Below are 6,267 nucleotides of genomic sequence, written 5' to 3' on the forward strand. Positions count from 1 at the left end.
ACAAATATCTCATCTGATCCTCACAACCCTGGGAGATAGGTACTAGTATTTTCTCCATTTTAAAGATAAGGAAACTGGGGCAAACTGGTTAAATTATTTGCCCGGGGTCACATAGGAGTGTCTGAGGCTATATTTGAATGAACTCAGGCTTTCCTTCTTTTAGTCCCAGCACTCTATTCCATTGCGCCACCTAGTTTCCAGATTCTAGAGGTAGGTAGCCTATTTCATCAAGAATCCTTTGTAATTTTGTTTGCTCATTGTGTTCATCAGAATTTATGTCTTTCAGAGTTGATTATAATACTGTCATTGTTGATAAATTTTTCTCCTGGTTCTGTTCACTTTGCATCAGTTCATGCAAGTTTTCCTTGGTTTCTCTGAAACCATTCCCTTCATCATCTCCTACTGCACAAGAATGTTCCATTACATTCATATACCATAACTTGTTCAGCCATTCCCCAGTTGATAGGCATCACCTCAGTTTCCAGTTATTTGCCACCACAAAAAGAGCTGCTCTAAATAGTTTTGTACTTATGGGTCCTTTTCCTCTTTCTTTGACCTCTTTGGACCTAGTATCAGTAACTATGAGTCCAAGGGTATAAATAGTTTAATAGCTTTGGGGGCATAGTTCTAAACTGCCTTCCAGAAAGGTTAGACCTGTTCAGACTTCCATCAGCCTAGACACTCTGATGGGTGTGAGGTGAAACCTCAGAGTTCTTTTAATTTGCATTTCTCTGATTACTAGTGATTTAGAATATTTTTGTGACCATTAATAGCTTGCATTTCTTCTCCCAAAAACTGCCTATTTGTATCCTTTGACCGTTTATCAATTGGGGAATGGCTCTTGTTCTTATAAGTTTGAATCAGTTCCATATATATCTTAGAAATGAGACGTTTATCAGAGAAGCATGCTACAAAGATTTGTTTCCTGCTTCTCTTCTTTTTTTAGCTGCAATAGTTTTATTTGTGCAAAAACCTAATTTTATATAATCAAAATTATCCATGTTGCCTTCTGTTAACCTCTCCATCCCATTTGGTCATAAACTCTTCAATCAATCAATCAATATTTATTAAGTGCCTACTATGTGCCAGACACTGTGCTAAGTGCTAGGGTTACTAAAAGAGGGAAAAGACTCCCTGGCCTCAAGGAGCTTACAATCTAATGGAAACAACATGCAAACAAATATATACAAAGCAAACTATATACAGGATAAATAAAATAATAATTAACAGAAGGAAGGCACTGGAATTAAGAGGAAGGCTTCCTCTAGAAGGTAGGGTTTTAGTTAAGACTTAAATGAAGCCAGCAATAGTTGGAGCAGAGGAAGGAGAGTGTTCCAGGTATGAGGGACAGCCAGAGAAAATGCTTGGAACCCAGAAATGAAGTGTCTTGTTTGAGGAACATTCAGGAGGCCAGTGTCACTGGATTGATGAGTATGTGTCACACAGTAAGGTGTAAGAAGTAGACTGGAAAGGTAGGAGGGGGCTAGGTTATGTAGGGATTTGAATGCTAAACATTATTTTGTATTTGCTCCTGGAGGCAATAGGGAGCCACTGGAGATTACTGAGTAGGGGGCTGACATAATCAGACTTTCATTTTAGGAAAATCACTTTAGTGGCTGAATGGAGAATGGATTGGAGTGAGGAAGAGACTTGAGGCAAGCAGACCCATCAGCAGGCTAATGCAGCCATCCAAGAATAAGATTGTGAGGGTCCACACCAGGGTGGTGGCAGTGTCAGAAGAGAAAAAGGGAGCATATACTAGAGAAGTTGCATAGGTGAAATCAACAGGCTTTAGTAACTGATTGGATATGGGGGGGGAGGGGAGCGGCAGCAACAGATGGCACCATTGATGGCACCATTTATGTCTAAATCACGCACCCATTTTGAGCTTATCTTGGTCAATGGTGTGAGATGTTGGTCCATAGTTTCTGCCATACTACTTTCAGTTTCCCCAGTAACTTTCATCAGTTCTTGCCCTAATAGCTGGGATCTTTGGGTTTATCAAACACTGGACTACTGTGCTCCTTTGCTTCTGTATATTAGGTACCTAATCTGTTCCATTTATCAACCTCTCTTTCTTGTTCAGTCATTTCAGTCAAGTCCAACTCTTCCTAATCCCATTTGGGGTTTCCTTGGCAAAGATACTGAAGTGATTTGCCATTTCCTTCTCTAGCCTATTTTATAGAAGAAACTGTGGTAAACAGGGTCCCATGACTTGTCCAGGGTCACACAGCTATTAAGTGTCTGAGGCAGGATTTGAACTCAAGAAGATGAGTCTTCCTGACTTCAGGCCCAGCACTGTATTCATTGTGTCACCAAATTGTTTTAGCAATTAGGGCTTTGTAGTATAGTTTGAAATTTGGTACTGCTGCTCCTCTGCCTCTTATTTTTTTTCATTAATTCTCTTGAGATCTTCAACTTTTTGTTCCTTTAGATGAATTTTGTTATTATTTTTTCTAATTCTATAAAATAATTCTTTAGTAGTTTGATTGGGATGGCACTGAAGTAATTTAGGTAATATTGTCATCTTTTTTTTTTGGCCTATCCATGAGCAATTAACATTTCTCTAATTACTTAAATGTATTACCCTGTGCAAAGTATTTTGTAATTGTGTTCAGATAGGGTTCTAGGGTGTGTCTTGGCAAGTTGATTCCCAAATACTTTATATATGGTTATTTTAAATGAAATTTCCCTATCAATTCCTGCTGTATTTTGCTGGTTATATACAGAAATACTGGTCATTTTGTGCAGGCTTATTTTATATCCTCCTTCTTTGTAGTTGTTTCAATTAGTTTTTAGTTGACTCTCTAGGCCACCATGTCAGCTGCAAAAAGTGAGTTTTGTTTCATCTTTACCTGTGCTTATTCCATTTCATTTTCTTGTCAATGCTACAGCTAGCATTTCTAGTACAATACTGAACAGTAATAGTGATGGACATCCTTGGTTCACCTCTGATCTTACTGGAAAGGTTTTTAGCTTATTCTCTTTGCAGATAATGCTGACTTCTTGGTTTTAGATAGGTACTACTTATCATTTTAAGAAAGGTTCTATTGGGACAGCTAGGTGGCCCAGTGGATATTGGCCTTTGAGCCAGGAGGACCTTAGTTCAAATCCAGCCTTAGATACAATACTTACTAGCTATGTGACCCTGGGCAAGTCATTTAACCCTAAATTGCCTGGCCCCCTCCCCGAAAAAAGGCTTCATTTGTTCCTATGCTTTCTAGTGTTTTTAACAGGAATAGATGTTGTATATTGTCCAAAGCTTTCTCTACATCTATTAGGATGATTTTTGTTGGTTATTAATATGGTCAGTTATGGTTACAGTTATCCTAACATTGAACCAGTTGTCTTTCTGGTAAAAATCTAGCTTGACTTCAGTGTATGATCTTTGTGGGATATGTTGCTATAGTCTCCTTGCTAACATTTTATTTAAAATTTTGCATTAATATTCATTGGTCTTTAGTTTTCTCCTTTGGCTTTCCCTGGTTTAGATATCAAGACCATATTCGTGTCATGGAAGTAACTTGGTAGTACCCCTTCTTTACCTATTTTTAAATTATTTATTTATTTTTGTTACATTTTAAGTTCTGAATTGTCTCCCTCCCTCCCTCCTCCCCACCCAGCACTAGAGAAGGCCACTATTTGACACAGATACACACACACACACACACACACACATAGATACATGTATGTATATATACACATACATACACAAATATAAAAACCATACTATGCATACTTATATTTATCAGTTTTTTTCTCTAGAGGTGAATAGAGTTTCTTCCTTCACAGGTCCTTTGTAGTTAATTTGAATATTTATAATACCCACAATAACTTAGTCATTCACAGTTGTCCTTCAAACAATATTGCTGTTACTGTATACAAGGTTCTCTTGGTTCTGCTTGTTTCACTCTTCATTAAGTCTTTCCATGTTTTTCTAAAATCAACCAACTCACTTCTTACAGCACAGTAGTATTCCATCACAATCATATACCACAGACTCGTTTAGCCATTCCCCAACTGATAGTCATCTCAATTTCCAGGTCTTTGCTACCATGAAGAGAGCTACTATAAATATTTTATAACACAAAGATTCTTTTCCTTTTTCACCTGATCACCTTGGGAAACAGACCAAATAACGGTTATTGCTGGGTCAAAGGGTATACAATTTTATGACTCTTTGAGCATAATTCCAGATTGCTCTCCAATGTATCAGTTCACAACTCCACCAACAGTGTATTAGTGTTCCAATTTTTTCACATCCCCTCCAACGATTGTCATTTTCCCCTATCATTTTAGCCATCCATTAGGTATAAGACAATAGCTCAAAGTTGTTTAGATTTGCATTTCTCTAACCAATAATGATTTAGAGCATTTTTTCATATGACTATATAAAGTTTTTATTTCTTCATCAAAAAACTGCCTGTTCATATCTTTTGACCACTTATCAACTGGGGAATGACTCATATTCCTTTACATTTGACAACGTTCTCTGTATATTTGAGATATGAAATCTTTATCCAAGAAACTGTCTATAAAAAATTTTCCCCAATCTTCTGCTTTCCTTCTAATCTTGGCTACGCTGGTTTTACTTGTACAAAACCTTTTTAATTTAATGTAATCAAAATTATGCATTTTACATCTCACAATGCTATCTTATTTATAAATTCTTCTCCTATTCATAAGTCATGTTCCATGTTCTTCCAATTTTCTTAAGATATTTCCCTCTATATCTAGATCATGTATCCACTTTGACCTTATCTTGGTAAATACTGTAAGATATTGGTCTATACCCAATTTCTGCCTGTTTTCCAGTTTTCCCAACAATTTTTTACCAAAGATTAAATTCTTATCCCAAAAGCTTAAATCTTTACATTTATCAAACACAAGGTAACTATAATTTACTACTGTATGTTGTATATGTCTACTTTGTTTCACTGATGCACCTTTCTATTTCTTAGCTAATACCAGATAGTTTTGATAATTACTGCCTCATAACATAGTTTAAGATCTGGTACTGCTAAACCTCTTTCCCTTACTTTTTTTCACTAATTTTTATATATTCTTCCCAAGGAATTTTATTATTTTTTATTATATTTTTCTAGCTCAATAAAAAATTATTTTCTGGTGATATAATTAGGAAGGCATTGAGTAAGATTAGTTTAAGTAGATCTGTCATTTTTGTTATATTAGCTCTGCCCACCCATGAACAACAACTATTTCTCCAATTATTTAAATATGACTTTATTTGTAGAAAGTGTTTTATAATTATGTTCATGTAACTTCCTGGGTTTATCTTAGCAGATAGACTCCCAGATATTTTATACTCTCTACAATTATTTTTTTGGAGGGGGGAAGGCAGGGCAATTGGGGTTAAGTGACTTGCCCAAGGTCACACAGCCAATAAGTATGTCAAGTGTCTGAGGCCTGATTTCAACTCAGGTCTTCCTGACTCCAGGGCTGGTGCTCTACTCACTGCACCACCTACCTAACTCTCCACAGTTATTTTAAACAGGGTATCTTGCAGGATTTTGTTGGTGATATATAGAAATGCTGATGATTTATGTGGGTTAATTTTATATGCTGCTACTTTTCTAAAATTATTGTTGCAACTAACTTAGTTGAATCTCTAGGGTCTTCCAAGCATGTCATCATATAGTCTACAAAAAGAGATAGTTTTATTACCTCAATGCCCATTCTGATTCCTTCAATTTCTTTTTCTTCTCTTACTGCTATTGCTACCATTTCTAACACAATATTGAATATTGGCGATAATGGACATCCTTGTTTCACTCTTGATCTTACTAGGAAGGCTTCTAGATTATCCCCATTATAAATAATGCTTGTTGATGGTTTTAGGTAGATGCTTCTTGTCATTTTAAGGACAAATCCATTTATACCTATGTTTTTAGTGTTTTCAATAGGAATGAGTGTTATTTTGTCAAAGGCTTTTTCTTCGTCTATTGATACAAATCACATAACTTTAGTTATTTTTGTTATATAATCATGTTAATAGTTTTCTTTATGTTAAACCATTCCTGCATTCCTGGTATAAATCCTATTTGGTCACACTGTATAATCTTTGTGATACATTGTTATTGTTATAGTCTCCTAGCTAGTATTTTACTTAGGATTTGTGTATCCATATTCATTAATGACATTGATTTATAATTTTTTGTTCTTCCTTGTTTTGGTATCAACACCGTATTTATTTTGTAAAAGAAATTTGATAGGACTGCTTCTTTGCCCGTTATTCCAAAGATTTTA

Source organism: Trichosurus vulpecula, chromosome 8 (assembly GCF_011100635.1).
Source record: "Trichosurus vulpecula isolate mTriVul1 chromosome 8, mTriVul1.pri, whole genome shotgun sequence".
In the NCBI taxonomy this organism is placed as follows: Eukaryota; Metazoa; Chordata; class Mammalia; order Diprotodontia; family Phalangeridae; genus Trichosurus; species Trichosurus vulpecula.